Raw genomic sequence first — 16,285 nt, 5'->3', positions numbered from 1 at the left:
GTCAAAAGCCCTTAAAAAAAAAAAGTGGATTTATTGTGCTCAGGTGGCAGCACCCTTTAATCTGCTTTGATTGCACAGGCTCAAGGTTGTGTTCACATCACACAGTTAAAGCACACACACACATCCCTCCAGAATCCTGGGAGCTGCAGCTTGCCCCTCGCAGAGCTACAGTTTCAAGAATGATAATAATATTTGTACCCCACCCATCTGACTGGGTTGCCCCAGGCATTCTAGGAGGCTTCCAACAATAAACTACAGCTCCCGGGATTATTTGGGGGAGGGCACACTTTATAAACGCATGGTGTGTTTGCAGCCAGAATTTCTGTGTATGTGTTTTGAATCGCGCCTGCAAAACACCTGGCAGTCTGGAGGGAATGGTGCACGTTAACTAATGACCGCTAAGAAGGGAAGGACCAGAAGGAAAGGAAAGCATTGCTTATGTTGAGACTTGGGTTTTGCAGAAATTGGGGGAAATGACAGTGAAAAAAAAGCAAGTGCACCAAAGAAGAACAGCCAGTTTCCTCCCACCCATGATCTGAAGACAAGGCCATTTTGCTTTTTGGCTCTAGATTGGGGGAGGGAAATTTGGACACAAGGGACTGCCCTCTGTGGTGGATGCCTCCCTGACTTCAAGGAGTCTTACCGTTGGTCCATCCAACTTAGTATTGTGCCTGTTCTCCAAAAAGTCTCAATATATAGACAGAGGCTCTGAGATCACATTTGCAAGCTCCTTTAGTGCTCTTGGGTGCAGTGCATCAGGTCCTGTAGATTTCAATTCCTTTTAAGTATCCAGGCATTTCCTTACCACCTCTCTTCCTATCTTTAGCTTCAGCTCCCTCCTTGCATTGTTTATTCTGTTACTTCCAGGTTAGGCACTGCTTTCCTTTTGCGATAAATTCTCACTAAATGCTGATGAATTTTCAGGACTTAAAAAGAAAATTGCAAAGCCTTGTAGAAATCCAGAGAACCAAATTTAAGATTAGGAAAATTAGAAACTGAGAAAAACTGACATCAGCATATTCAGCCACCCCCTGGAAGTAAGTACCATTGGGCTCAACTGGGACTCAGTTCTGAGTAGGAAGGCATAGATGGCCACAATTAATAAATTAGGTTATGAACAGGACACCCATCACAGGCTTGTTTTTGTTAGGATGGAGTTAGGGTGGAAGCCTGATGGCAGGTCCCTTGTTGACAACATTTGCACCTAATAGTGGACATCACATTCATCATCTGTGGTTACTGAGCATGCTCAGACCTCACTGGGCTGTTTTAGAGTCCCGCCACCAACTTCATGGGTTCTTTCCTCCAAAACAATTGTACCTCTGCAAAAGCGGGTCCCTAAACTCTGCTCTGATGCACAGGGTGTGCCATATTTGGCTACAGGATGCACGCTCTGATAATAAGTTGGATATTAGCAGACCCTCCAAAGGTCCCTATTTTCCAGAGATGTCCCAGATTTACAGAAGCCGTCCCAGTTTCTGGTTTGATACTTTTCCTTAGGACATCCCTATTTTCATCAGTGAAACGTTGGAGGGTATGGAGTTATCCAACCCTGAGTTATCTGAAGGCAGCCCTGTATAGGGAAGTTTTTAATGTTTCATGTTTTATCATGTTTTTATATACAGTGTTACCTTGGTTCTCAAACTTAATATGTTCTGGAAGTCCGCTCCAAAACCAAAGCATTCCAAAACCAAGGTGCGCTTTCCCATAGAAAGTAATGCAAAATGGATCAGCCCGTTCCAGACTTTTAAAAACAACCGCTAAAACAGCAATTTAACAAGAATTTTACTCTCTGATGAGACCATTGATCCATAAAATGAAAGCAATGTACTGCAGTCACACAATCAGTCGATCAGTAGCTGAACTGGGTTCCGCACAGTCACAAAAACAAAACAAAAAAAGCCGCAAAAACAGAAACGCAAAATATATAGCAAAAACAGACAGACCTCAGTGTAACATTCAAATCGGAAGCGTAACACAACAGAAGTGTAACACTCAAAACGGAGCACGTTCAGCTTCCCAAAAAAGTTCCCAAACTGGAACACTTCTGGGTTTGCAGTGTTTGGGTTCCAAGTTGTTTGAGTACCAAGGCGTTTGAGAACCAAGGTATCACTGTATGTTGGAAGCTGCCCCGAGTAGCAATCCAGTCAGATCGGTGGGGTATAAATAGTAATTTATATATATATTTATATAATGGGTGGGGTATAAACACAGATTTATACAGATATATATATATATATATACCTATTTTCATCAGAGAAATGTTGGAGGGTATATATTAGTAGATGGGATGCACATTTCATTTTTATCCCCCCCCCCCTTTGCTCCCAGGAGTTCAAGGGCATAAACAGGGCTTATGCCAATAATGGCACCATATTCTCTCTCACTGTGCATCTCCTGCGCTCTGACTGTGGCCCTTTCCCTTGTCCTCAGCTCAGAGGGGGCTGCTGGGAAGCGATTTCCCCAAGGCCACTGGTCCTGGGCAGACTGCGTGGAAAGGAAGGTGTGCTGCCTGGCGCCTTTGGGTCTGCACTTGGCCGACGCAGAGGAGCCAGGTCGGCTGGAGCCCAGCCAAATCCCGCTAGGGATGCAAGCAAAGTGGAGAAATGGCAAACAAACTTGTCTCCTCTGGGCTCTGAGCAAACACGTTCAGCCAAGAGGGTGGCATCTCGGCTCAAGGCAGACCCCTCTCTCTGCCTGGAAGGGGAACGTCTGTCACTGAACTCAGAGCACTGGGGCCAGGGGGAGATTTTTCCCCTGTTAACACACATGCAGATAGTACATCGGATCTTGTCATTCTGCACACTAACAGCAAACTCATCCGTGTATGGATTTTTCTGTAGCTGAAAAACATCAACAGGTGAATCTGTCAATTTCAAATTTCCAGTCTTAAGTTCAGCTCCCCGTATTTTCACATCTGTCTGCAATTTTTCAAAGTTCGCGTGACAGTTCATCAAATTTATCCTAAACATAAGTATTTTAGTATGCAGTTTTGCCTAATATGCACATTTTTGCATAGCAAACTTACCTAATATGTGGCCTTTTTGTATATCATTTTTAGCAATATACATGTGCCTGTTTGGACAATTTTTTGCCTAATATCTGCATTTTTATATACATGACTTGGCCTGGGAATGGCATTACTCCTCATTCATTGGGTTTTGGACTGAAGTCTTAAATAAATGCTTAGTTTCCCCATTGAAATCAAATGGATTTATAAATGTTTAATTTTGGCTGGATTTTCTCTTCATTTCAAAGTTATGCATCCTGTCTTTCAGTCAAATGATATTCAAGGCAATTTGCATTTAGCAGAAAATCCAGATCAAATATTAAAGCATAACAACAACAACAACAACAACAGCAGCAGCAGCAGCATTAGCATTGTTACAAACTAGCCTGAATTAAATCCCATTGAAAGCTCATAAAAGTGCCCTAGATTTACATTCTCAAATCCTAAATGGAAGTTGCTGAATTGCTAGATGGAAGTATTTTTGGTTACGATTCAGCTTTTCTAATATATTGATGTTACCCATATGGAGCTTTTCAGATTTGTGTTTTTAAACACATAGATGAAGTGCATTTGAAAATAATCCCATCACAGGCTCAAATCAGTTTATCTTTTTAACTTTGTGAACAATTTAACTAATTGCTCTAAGATGCAAATTGGCTGATTTATTTTTGAAGAATATTAAAATGTAGCTTCCAGGGCAATTAAAATGAGGGTGGGGTGTTTATGAAAATATTACATATAAAAAACTGAGAATGAATATGAGAAAACTTAAACATGATCAGCATATTGATAACACCAAAAATAAATGGGTAAATCAGGAGATGCCAATTAAACATATAGTTATGCCTTATCTAATTATTGTTTTAATCATTTACAAAGCCTAACTGAATAAATCGATTAATTCAATTTCTATGATAGCTTCTTGAAAAATAATTTAATAAAGAATGCTTCTCTATTATTATTTTTATATCCTTCTGAAATTGATGGAATTTGGGAGGTTTTGCCGTACTGATTAATGCAGCAAATAAATTCTAAATGCACCGATTCCATCTCCTAAGAGGTTTTTTTTTAAAGCACTAATCAAACAACACCAGCAACAGTTCTAATAGTACAATCCAATGCATGTCTTTGCAGAAATAGCTCCCTCTGAATTCTGTGCGTAAGTTGGTACAGCCTCAGTCAATAAAGGACATAGTTAATAAACAATTTGCAACAACCAGCACATTCAGAAATGGCACGGATATAAGTTGTGTCCTTTGCAAAAATATAATCAGATTCGTATTTTAGTTCATTCAATAAATTAATGGTAGCTAAACTTGATCCACATTTTATCATTTACATGAAAATCTTGTAATAGCTAAGGGTTGTATCCAACCAAGCTACACCCAGAGCAGAAACAGTGAAGTGAATTGACCCAGGTTAGACATGTCCATTATTTTCAATGGGTCTAGGATGAATACTGGAAGGGACACAAATATTTTATTATAATTTAAATACTAATTCAGCCTTTGTATTTCTTAAATAAAAGTATCTAATATCCCTTTCTTTTCTATTTAAATCAATACATAAGAAAGGAATGCAGTTCAGTTGCTTTCACTAACCTCCTGAGAACCTATACTTTTTAAAATCCAAATCCCAGAAACAACAGGCTGGAGAGGATTTGGATAGAGTGTATTTTAAACTAGCATATATCTGGCAGGCACAACTTATGACAGGTCCCCATAGTTTGTATTGCTCCACCTTTACTATTTTAAAAAAAAGTTATTTCATTACATTATTTTTATCAGGATTTCCCCCCCTTTATATTGATTAAAAATCTTATAAAGATAAACATAATACGGAAACCCTATTAAATACATATTCCAGCTCTGCAATTCATCTCTCTCTCTCTCTCTCTCTCTCTCTCTCTCTCTCTCTCTCTCTCTCTCTCTCTGTGTGTGTGTGTGTGTGTGTGTTACTGAGCTGCTTTAAGCCTGCTATATTAATAACTCACCTTTTGTATCTGTTTAATTTGGCTTCATTTTCAAAAGAAAGAAAGAAATCCATGATTTTTAATATCTGTCAACTATGAACCTAGCAACCAGTGAAGCGTATCATCATAATGCTATTCAGACATCTTACAAAAATAGTAACAGGTCAAGAGGCAAACAAAAATCAAAAATTTCATATACAGTGGTACCTTGGTTCTCAAACTTTATCTGTTCCGGAAGTCCGTTCCAAAACCAAAGCATTCCAAAACCAAGGCGCGCTCTCCCATAGAAAGTCATGCAAAATGGATTAATCCTTTCCAGACTTTTAAAAACAACACCTAAAACAGCAATTAAACATGAAGTTTACTATCTAACGAGACCATTGATCCATAAAATGAAAGCAATAAACAATGTACTGCAGTCACACAATCAATCAATCAGTAGCTGAACTGGGTTCCGCACAGTCATAAAAAAGAGCCGCAAAAACTCAAAATAAATAGCAAAAACACACAGACCTCAGTGTAACACTCAAAACGGAGCACGTTCAGCTTCTGAAAAAAGTTTGCAAACCAGAACACTTACTTCTGGGTTTGCAGTGTTTGGGTTCTAAGTTGTTTGAATACCAAGGCGTTTGAGAACCAAGATACCACTCTACAGTATTATACTACTGTGTTCTAGATTTATATACGAATGAATGATAGACAATTAAAATATATATACTTATGGATTTATAGCCTCTCTCTTTTTTTTAACAAGCCCACCTACACAAATGACAACAACCTCAGACTGCTATTAATTGTAAGTTCTGTTAACTTAGGTTCCTCGTGACATACGCCCAAATCCGGACTGAGATAAATTTAAATATTCCTAAAGTGCAAACTAAACAATTTCTTTCTTTTTTTTTTTATAAAATTTTTATTGGTTTTACAACATTTTTGAGAAAAACAAACAAACATTAAAAAAGACAAACATACACGTATAGTTTCAAACCTATTTTCATAAACCTTCTTTCTAGGACTTCCCCATACCCCCCCTCTCTGCATCCCAATGTCCATAGTTCAGCTAGCAACTCCCAATTATTACTTTCCAATCTCTATCATCTTAGTCCTCTCTTACACTCTGATCTTATGTCCCTATACCCCTTTGTTTCTGGAAACCACGACATTTTAACATTCGTTAAGTTTATAGTAGTCCTTAAGATAGCTTTTAAATTTTCTCCACTCCTCTTCTGCCGTCTCTTTTCGTTGGTCACGGATTCTGCCTGTCATCTCGGCCAATGTCATGTAGTCCATCACTTTCATCTGCCATTCTTCCAAAGTGGGTAGGTCTTGTGTCTTCCAGTACTTTGCGATGAGTATTCTTGCTGCTGTTGTGGCATACATGAAAAAAGCTCTATCTTTCTTTGTCACCAATTGGCCGACAATGCCCAAGAGGAAGGCCTCTGGCTTTTTAGAAAAAGTACATTTAAGTACCTTTTTCATTTCATTATAGATCATTTCCCAGAAGGCCTTAATCTTCGGGCATGTCCACCAAAGGTGGTAAAAGGTACCTTCAGTCTCTTTACACTTCCAACATTTGTTATCGGGCAAATGATAAATTTTTGCCAGCTTGACTGGGGTCATGTACCACCTGTATACCATTTTCATGATGTTTTCCTTTAAGGCATTACATGCCGTAAATTTTATACCGGTGTTCCATAACCATTCCCAGTCAGCTGACATAATGTTATGTCCAACATCCTGAGCCCACTTAATCATAGCCGATTTAACTGTTTCATCCTGTGTGTTCCATTTCAACAACAAGTTATACATTCTAGATAAATTCTTAGTATTGGGTTCTAACAGTTCGGTTTCTAATTTTGATTTTTCCACCTGGAAGCCGACTTTCCTGTCCTGTTTGAAAAATTCCATTATTTGGCGATATTGGAACCAATTTTCTACTTTATGCTTCAATTTCTCCTGACTTTGTAATTTGAACTTATCTCCATCCTGTTCTAAAATTTCCCAATACTTCGGCCATCCGACCTCCATATTGAGTTTTTTCACTGCTTTAGCCTCCACTGGTGACACCCATCTAGGGGTTTTGTTTTCCAATAGATCTTTATATCTTGTCCAAACATTAAACAATGCTTTTCTGACAATGTGATTTTTGAAGGCACTGTTAACTTTATCATACCAAAGATATGCATGCCAACCAAAAGCGTTATTGAAACCTTCCAGATCCAAGATGTCTGTATTCTCGAGGAGCATCCATTCTTTGAGCCAGCAAAAAGCTGCTGCCTCATAGTACAATTTTAGGTCCGGCAGGGCAAAACCCCCTCTTTCTTTAGCATCTGTCAATATTTTAAATTTAATTCGGGGCTTTTTGCCCTGCCAGACAAATTTCGAGATATCTTTGTGCCACCTCTTAAAACATTCCATCTTATCAATAATCTGCAAGGTCTGAAACAGAAATAACATTCTAGGCAATACATTCATTTTAATTACCGCAATTCGGCCTAACATTGACAGTTTCAAATTTGACCATATTTCTAAGTCTTTTTTAATTTCTGACCAACATTTTTCATAATTGTCCTTATACAAATTCTGATTCTTGGATGTTAAATAAACCCCTAGATATATAACCTTCTTGACCACAGTCAAACCTGTTTCCTCTTGAAATTTCTCTTTTTCTATATCTGTTAGGTTTTTCCCTAAAACTTTGGTTTTTTGCTTGTTCAACTTAAATCCAGCTACCTGGCCAAACTGTTGTATTATTTCTAATACCTTTTTCGTACTAGTGTTTGGCTCTTGCAAAGTCAATACTAGGTCATCTGCGAACGCTCTTAACTTGTAATGTTTAGCTCCGACCTGCACACCTTTAACCTGCTGGTCGTTTCTTATCATATTCAGCAACACCTCCAGAACTGAAATAAAGAGTAATGGGGAAATCGGGCACCCCTGTCGTGTTCCTTTCTCTATCTTAAGCTCCTCAGTCACAACATTATTTACAATCAGTTTGGCTTTTTGTTCAGAGTATATTGCAGCCATACCATTCTCAAAACCCCGGCCTACCCCCATCCTATGAAGATTCTTCTTCATAAAGCTCCAAGAAATATTGTCGAAGGCTTTCTCCGCGTCCACAAAGATCAGTACTGCTTTAGTGTTTATATTCACCTCTAGCTTTTCCAGAATGTCTATTACATTCCTTACATTGTCTGCCAGGTGTCTTTTAGGGAGAAAGCCTGCTTGGTCCTTATGAATCATCTCCATCAAAACTCTTTTGAGTCTTTTTGCCAAAACGTCTGCAAAAATTTTGTAATCCACATTGAGCAATGATATTGGGCGGTAGTTCTTGAGTTGGGTCTTTTCAGTCTCTGACTTTGGTATGAGTGAAATATATGCCTCTTTCCACGATTCAGGTGCCCTTTTTCCTTCGAGAATCTCATTACAAACTTCTCTTAATGGTTGAATCAACCATTCCTTCAACGATTTGTAGTATCTGGAAGTCAATCCATCTGGTCCCGGAGATTTGCCCAGTTGCATATTCTGAATGGCAGCCTCTATCTCTTGTTCTGAGATTCTCTGGTTCAAGTCCATCTTACTTTGATGGGAGATATTTTGTAGTCCATATTTTCCCAGGAATTTGTCTATATCTTCTTCATTTTGCGGGCCTTGAGTGTAGAGTTTTTTGAAATAACTTAAAAAGCAGTTTCTAATTTCATTGGGTTTAGATATGTTCTTTCCATCCACCTCTAGGCTTGTAACTGTGTTTAGTTTCTGCCTTTTCTTCAATTGCCATGCCAATAGTTTGCCACATTTATTTGCTGATTCAAAAGTCTTTTGCTTCATTTGCTTTATCTTCCATTCAATCTCTTGGTTCATCAATTCCATATATTGGGTTTGATATAACTTGATCTCTCTTAAAATGTCCTGAGACTTTGGTTTTGCTCTTAATTTCCTCTCTCCTTCCTTTATCATTTCCAAGATCTTCTCTTTTTTCTCATTTTGTTTTTTCCTCTTTATTGAGTTTTGTTGAATCAAAAATCCTCTCATAACCGCTTTACTTGCGTCCCAGATCACTCTTTTCTCCACGTCGGTCCTCAAATTTATTTCAAAATAGTCTTTTAGGTTCTTTTGGGCCTTCGTGAGAATCTCCTTATCTCGAAAGAGGGTGTCATTCATTCTCCATCTAAATTGACCAGTTATTGTGGGTTTCATCTCCATCTTCACGGCGTTATGGTCGGAGCAAGTTTTTGGGCAGATTTCCACTTTCTTAATCTTTGGAGCCAGTCCACTAGTAACCCAGATTTGGTCAATTCTGGTCCAGGTCATCATTGCTTGGGAGAAAAAGGTTCCCTCTCTCTCCAGAGGGTTCCTTGTTCTCCAAATGTCTATCAAGTCCATGTTTTCTGTCATTTCAAAAAAAGTCTTAGGGAGTCTCCCTTCTTTAGTGACTGTTAGTCTTTGTGCCTTGTCCATATTCGTGGAGACCACGCCATTCATGTCTCCCATGATTATCATATTGTAATCCAGATAGTCCATCAAAGTTTCATGAAGTCTCTTAAAGAAGTCAGATTTGCCTTCATTTGGTGCATAAATTCCAACAACTAAGAATTTTTCTCCTTGTACTTGTATCTCCACAGCCAGGTATCTCCCTTGTTCATCTTTAAATATCATTTTTGGAGCCCATTTCTCCTTCACATATATTACAACTCCTCTCTTCTTAACTTTGTCTGATGAGATAAATTCTTGTCCTAGTCTTTTATTTGAAAGTAATCTCCTGTGGGCTCTAGTTATGTGAGTTTCTTGTAAGCATATCAAGTCCAATTGTTCTCTATTCAATATATGAAATACTTGTCTTCTCTTCAGAGGCCCATTGAGCCCATTACAATTCCAACTAAGGAATTGCAGAGCCATCTTTATCTGTTCCGGAAGTCCGTTCCAAAACCAAAGCATTCCAAAACCAAGGCGCGCTCTCCCATAGAAAGTCATGCAAAATGGATTAATCCTTTCCAGACTTTTAAAAACAACACCTAAAACAGCAATTAAACATGAAGTTTACTATCTAACGAGACCATTGATCCATAAAATGAAAGCAATAAACAATGTACTGCAGTCACACAATCAATCAATCAGTAGCTGAACTGGGTTCCGCACAGTCATAAAAAAGAGCCGCAAAAACTCAAAATAAATAGCAAAAACACACAGACCTCAGTGTAACACTCAAAACGGAGCACGTTCAGCTTCTGAAAAAAGTTTGCAAACCAGAACACTTACTTCTGGGTTTGCAGTGTTTGGGTTCTAAGTTGTTTGAATACCAAGGCGTTTGAGAACCAAGATACCACTCTACAGTATTATACTACTGTGTTCTAGATTTATATACGAATGAATGATAGACAATTAAAATATATATACTTATGGATTTATAGCCTCTCTCTTTTTTTTAACAAGCCCACCTACACAAATGACAACAACCTCAGACTGCTATTAATTGTAAGTTCTGTTAACTTAGGTTCCTCGTGACATACGCCCAAATCCGGACTGAGATAAATTTAAATATTCCTAAAGTGCAAACTAAACAATTTCTAAGGATACTGGCTGAGTTCCAACGTTTTGCTGTAACCACACAATCCTATACATGCTCACCAGAAGTCAGTTCCGTTCTGTTAAATAAGGCTTGCTTGCAGGTAGACGTATTATAGGATGGCAGCCTAAGGCACAGAGAAATAAAAAAAGATTTTAGTCTTCTCTGGATGTAAGTGAGACTGGCAAGGAGAGCAAAAAGTATTCCAAATCTATGGCTATTAGGAATTGAATTATCTGCATCTCAGCTATCCAGACAGATTCGGGGATAATGATTTTTAAAAGTAACAAATCTCATTCAGAAAAAAACAACCCCAGAAGTAATGGAAAATTTTGTATAAAAAGATTCTGGGAATGAACATGGAACAACTTAAACTTACGATCAGCATATTTACAACACCAAAATAAATGAGTACTAATAAATTTAGTTGTGTGTTATCTAAATAATTATTGCTTCAGCATTTTGTTCTGGGACCCAAACAAATTGAAAACTTCATTTATATAATTTACTAAATCCATAAAATCTTGCCTGAGCTCAGCACAACTTGATTCATTTCTGCTTCTACTATTTAGAAACTTAAAATAGAGAATAAAAATAACTACAACTACAATGCACTGATTTTGGTATGGATTAAAAAAACAACACAAGAAATATTCAGTGACTGAAGTCAAATCAATTCTAAGGACAATCTTTGCCATCAGTCTTGCGAAAGAACTCAGCAGTGTCGTGACACTAAAACGAACAGTCAGAATTTATGAATGCTAGACAAGATTTCAGAATGGATTGTGCTGTATATGGTGACAATAATTAACAATATTATTAGCCAACTGAAGCTGTAGTTGATTATTTGGAGTTACAAATTAAGTGCATGCTTCTCTATATCTTGATTTTTTTTGTTTAGTGCAAAAGAGAACGGAAAAGTTGCCCTTTACTTTTCACTATAAACAGTAAGTCTTATTTATTAAATTGTAAGTTCTATTTTCTTCAGTACCTCAAATGAAGGATGTTGTTGTTTAGTCGTTTAGTCGTGTCCGACTCTTCGTGACCCCATGGACCAGAGCACGCCAGGCACTTCTGTCCTCCACAGCCTCCCGCAGTTTGATCAAACTCATGCTGGTAGCTTCAAGAACACCATCCAACCATCTCATTCTCTGTCGTCCCCTTCTCCTAGTGCCCTCCATCTTTCCCAACATCAGAGTCTTTTCCAGGGAGTCTTCTCTTCTCATGAGGTGGCCAAAGTATTGGAGCCTCAGCTTCACGATCTGTCCTTCCAGTGACTGCTCAGGGCTGATTTCCTTCAGAATGGAGAGGTTTGATCTTCTTGCAGTCCATGGGACTCTCAAGAGTCTCCTCCAGCACCATAATTCAAAAGCATCAATTCTTCGGCGATCAGCCTTCTTTATGGTCCAGCTCTCACTTCCATACATCACTACTGGGAAAACCATGGCTTTTACTATACGGACCTTTGTTGGCAAGGTGATGTCTCTGCTTTTTAAGATGTTGTCTAGGTTTGCCATCGCCTTTCTCCCAAGGAGCAGGCATCTTTTAATTTTGTGGCTGCTGTCACCATCTGCACTGATCATGGAGCCCAAGAAGGTAAAATCTCTCACTGCCTCCATTTCTTCCCCTTCTATTTGCCAGGAGGTGATGGGCCCAGTGGCCTTGATCTTCGTTTTTTTGATGTTTAGCTTCAGACCATATTTTGCGCTCTCCTTTTTCACCCTCATTAAAAGGTTCTTTAATTCCTCTTCACTTTCTGCCATCAAGGTTGTGTCATCTGCATATCTGAGGTTGTTGATATTTCTTCCGGCAATCTTAATTCCGGCTTGGGATTCATCCAGCCCAGCCTTTCGCATGATGAATTCTGCATATAAGTTAAATAAGCAGGGAGACAATATACAGCCTTGCCGTACTCCTTTCCCAATTTGGAACCAATCAGTTGTTCCATATCCAGTTCTAACTGTAGCTTCTTGTCCCACATAGAGATTTCTCAGGAGACAGATGAGGTGATCAGGCACTCCCATTTCTTTAAGAACTTGCCATAGTTTGCTGTGGTCAACACAGTCAAAGGCTTTTGCATAGTCAATGAAGCAGAAGTAGATGTCTTTCTGGAACTCTCTAGCTTTCTCCATAATCCAGCGCATGTTTGCAATTTGGTCTCTGGTTCCTCTGCCTCTTCTAAATCGAGCTTGCACTTCTGGGAGTTCTCGGTCCACATACTGCTTGAGCCTTCCTTGTAGAATTTTAAGCATAACCTTGCTAGCGTGTGAAATGAGTGCAATTGTGCAGTAGTTGGAGCATTCTTTGGCACTGCCTTTCTTTGGGATTGGGATGTAGACTGATCATCTCCAATCCTCTGGCCACTGCTGAGTTTTCCAAACTTGCTGGCATATTGAGTGTAGCACCTTAACAGCATCATCTTTTAAAATTTTAAATAGTTCAGCTGGAATACCATCACTTCCACTGGCCTTGTTATTTGCAGTGCTTTCTAAGGCCCATTTGACTTCACTCTCCAGGATGTCTGGCTCAAGGTCAGCAACCACACTACCTGGGGTGTACGAGGATACTATGAAGGATACTAGGATGTAAAAGGGACCTTGTGAAGACTACACCCTTGGCAGTTATGGGGAAAGAACAGGGAGGGGTTGAGAGTGAAGGAGGATGAGTCATGCTTAAGGGAGCATGCGTGGAAGATGAAGAAGCAGGAACCAAGGAGAAAATGCCAACAGAACATTGAGCGAGCCATATAAGGGAATAAATGAAAAGGCGTTATGTGACTGGATGAAGGAGGTGGGATGACACGAGGGATGGGATAATGAGAAGGGTATAAAAGTGCTTGCCTGTTTGCTGTAAACGCGGCCAGCCTTTGGAAGCGATTCCGCTGGCCGTCTCTGCGCAGAACTGAATAAACTCTTTCTCCATGAACCACACCCTGGTGTTCTTTGACTCCTCTATCTTCCCCCGTGGGGGTATGTGCTCCAGTGGACAAGGTAAAAGGCTTCATTTCTTTGGGGGCTCGCCCGAGATCCCGCGCTCCCCACGGGAGCAGAGAAGAAGGGGACCAGGCACGACCGCGGTGAACAGCTTGGATCGGGGTTGACGGCTCCAGTGTGCACCCTGCCAGTTTGTGGGGGGAACCAGCCACACCGTTCCTGAGTGGAGACGCCCGGTCGCGGGAGAAAGAGAACGGCCGAGAGGGGACAAGGGTGACTCCGGAAGTCAAGGTAAGCTCCTTGTGTGGTTAGTGGGAGCTTATGTATAACGGGGCTTGATCCGCCCCGGCTGGCTGTGGCAGTAAAGTGCCGCCAGCGTGGTAGGAAAAGGGGAAAAGGGAAAGGGAGGTGAGGTGTGTGTTGTATGAAGATACTCCAGTGTGTGGATGAATGAATGAGAGGTTGGGGCTCAGAGTCACCGGCCAAGCCACGTGTGACCCTTGAAGTGCAGTTCTCGGCAGCGCGAGCTCGTCTGGGCCACTGACAGGGTGTGAAGGTTGGAGAGTGTGTGTTTATTGGACTAGGAGCGGAGTATCTTGGCGATATGGGAACGGGTAGCAGCAAATGCACCCCGTTGCAATGTTTTTTAAACAACTGGAAAGCCGCCACAAAGGATGAGGATTGGGGCTTCAAATTGAAGAAAGAAAGATTAAGGATCCTTTGTGAAGTGGATTGGCCAACCCAGGGGACAGGCTGGCCCTCCGAAGGGACTTTTGACGAACAGTTAATAAATCCTTTGTGGCAGACTATAGTCAAGAATCATGCTGACCAAGTGCCATATATTTCCACTTGGAAAACGAATGTGGATAAAAATCCCCCTTGCCTGAGAGCATGCCGTACAGTTCCACCCCAAGTAAAATTGTGTAGTGTCCGGTGTCAGGCCGCTCAACCAGTAGTACCAGACCCAGAAGAAGAGGAGGGGGCATTATAAGACCGCCTCCACCATATGCCCCACCAATGGCACCAGCTGATCCAGTCCCGGGACAACCCACCCCGCCACCAGCTAATCTTGATCCTGCTCTAGACTCTAGTATCCCGGGACCCTCTAAAGATGATGAGTCAGAGGAGGAAGATGATGAGGGCTTCTGAAGGGGACTGGCTGCCCTGACTACCGAGGGTAAATTGTGGACAGAAAAACAGAGGAGGAGAGTGAGGGAGTATGTGAAGCCCTATGAAAAGCAGTTAGATGTCAGTCTCCATTTGCTGAAAGCAGCGGAGAGCAGGAAATGCAATTGTGGCTCTTGAAGAGGAAGTAATCGAGGCCCGCCCACTCCCACCTGGGACCTCAGCCCAGCTGGCAGAAATAACTGCACTGACCCGTGCCTTGTGCTTAGCTGAGGGGGGGGGATATTAACATCTATACTGACTCTAAGTATGCCTTTCTCACTTTGCATGCCCATGGGGCCCTTGGGAAAGAACGTGGATTGCTTACCTCAAAGGGAGGCCAAGTAGCACACCCTCAGGCACTTCTGGATCTTCTGGATGCAGTATGGGCACCGAACCAAGTGGCTGTGGTACATTGCTATGGACATCGGACGGGACCCAGCGAGGAGGCCCGGGGAAACCGCCTAGCTGATAGAATAGCGAGAGAAGCAGCCCGGAAACCGGCCTCGGTGCCTCTCATTGGATCCTTGGTGCCTGAGCAAATCCTGGACCCTGGCCTAAAACCATAGTATACTGCTCAGGAAACATCGACAGCGGAAGCCGAAGGGCTGGACATCTCCAAGGAAGGATGGTACCTCACCCCTGATGATCGAGTCTGGATACCAGAATCTTTGTCCCGGCAGGTTATTCAGCGATATCATGATTCTTCACATGTGGGACCAGATGCTACTGCCAAGCAACTTGAAAGGTGCTTTTACATCGCCAACCTTTATCAACTGGCTGCACAAGCCTCCAGGAGGTGCATCCTCTGCCAGAAAAATAACCCCAGAACTGGCCCGCTGCCCCCTCCCGGTGTCCAACATTGCGGAATGGCGCCCATGGAAGACCTCGTTGTGGACTTCACCAAATTGCCCCATTGTGGACTGTACCGCTACCTCCTCGTGGCTGTATGTACCTACACGGGATGGGTTGAGGCATGGCCCACCAGGACTGAGCGGTCATCTAAGTTACTAGATGCCTGCTGCGGGAAATCATTCCCTGCTATGGCTTGCCCCGCTCCATAGGGTCCGACAATGTGCCTTTGTGCACAAAATTCTACAAGAGCTGGCAAAGGCGTTGCAAATAAATTGGAAACTACACACGGCCTATCGGCCCCAGAGCTCTTGAAAGGTGGAATGCATGAATAGGACCTTGAAGAATCAATTGGCTAAACTAACTCAAGAGACTGGATCCAATTGGGTAGCTATGTTACCCCTTGCCCTGCTCCGGGTCCGCAGTCTTCCATCCAAACGAACTCACTTTTCTCCTTTTGAATTAATGTTTGGGAGACCTGTCCCATATGTACACATGATTTCCCCTACCCCTGTCCAGGATGTTGAGATGGATAATTATGTACAGTCACTCTCCCGAGTTCTCCTTCCAGAAGACCTCCGGAAGACCTCCAGTGTTGGCCACATGGTCACCCTAGCAAAACGGGACATGTACTGGGTCTGTGGGACTCGAGCCTATCATGAGCTCCCAGGGGGGTGGTTCGGGGTATGTTTCCCGGCCTATTTGCTTCCACCAATGTGGATTCTACCCAGACCTTCTACGTTTGGACGCCTTACGCGTAGGCGAAGGAGCACTGGTGTCATTTCTTCTGT

This window comes from Podarcis bocagei, assembly GCF_964188305.1.
Source record: "Podarcis bocagei genome assembly, chromosome: 7".
NCBI classification, from domain to species: Eukaryota; Metazoa; Chordata; class Lepidosauria; order Squamata; family Lacertidae; genus Podarcis; species Podarcis bocagei.
The sequence above is the reverse complement of the archived record's forward strand: the minus strand, read 5'-3'. Positions refer to the sequence as shown.